The sequence below is a fragment of the Aulostomus chinensis genome, chromosome 1 (genome assembly GCF_037954235.1).
Source record: "Aulostomus chinensis isolate RoL2024-O1b breed Wild chromosome 1, RoL_Achi_v1.0, whole genome shotgun sequence".
Lineage (NCBI taxonomy): Eukaryota > Metazoa > Chordata > Actinopteri > Syngnathiformes > Aulostomidae > Aulostomus > Aulostomus chinensis.
In genome coordinates this window covers 37,330,682-37,331,431 of record NC_141320.1, presented here as the reverse complement: position 1 = coordinate 37,331,431, position 750 = coordinate 37,330,682, and the positions used below count along the sequence as shown (strand labels likewise).

The window sequence follows — 750 nt, the reverse complement described above, 5'->3', positions numbered from 1 at the left end:
CGAGCTGGCCAGGAGTTGAACCTAGAATCTTCTGATCCGTAGTCAGACGCGTTATCCATTGCGCCACCAGCCCTGTGAAGAAGCTGCTATGTTCATGTGTGCTTGCTGTTACAGAAAAGCCCAACAAGGTGGTGGCATTTTCAGGGGACACAATGGTGCAGTGGTCAGCACTGTGGCCTCCCAGCAAGAAGGTTCAGCTCTCCTCCTATTTGGTTGCTAGGAACCTGAATCAGTCCTCAGTGGAGCCGTGCTGCTGAGGCTGAGTGAGGCTGAGTGAGGGACTGAGCAGGAGCCAGCAGGTCCAAGCAGGTTCAGGCAAACTCCCCTCGGTCCACCAACATCAAAGCAGAAGAACAGAGTTCATCTAACAAAATGATTCATATCATCTCCTCTTGGAATGTTCTGGAACTACAAGTACACTTAAAATGGCTGACTTATGACAACAGAAGGAACTTTGAAGTAGATTTGATTTATTTAAGTCAGTGACAGTCATTTTTTCAAGAATTTAGTTCAGGTAACTTCATTGTTTTACTAAGATGAGCTTTAATGTTATACCATTGAAAAAAGACCTTCATGTATTTATGATGACATCACCAATAGGAGCCTTCAGTCTGTCAGGGGGTAGAGTTCAGTCACCACCAATGACATCAGAGTCAGAGTTTAGACATCAAAGACAGACATTAAAGCCTCTCTTATTAAAAAAAATTAAAGTGTTATATCTTTGAAAATATACTGCAATACATGAAATAC

The 750-nt window shown here is 42.9% G+C and overlaps 1 non-coding gene across 1 annotated transcript; it reads right to left on the bottom strand.

The window, feature by feature from the left end:
* On the bottom strand, positions 1-73 carry trnar-acg (transfer RNA arginine (anticodon ACG)). The gene has a single exon. It is a non-coding gene; the product is annotated as a tRNA-Arg (tRNA).
* Between the last annotated feature and the right edge of the window lie 677 nt (positions 74-750).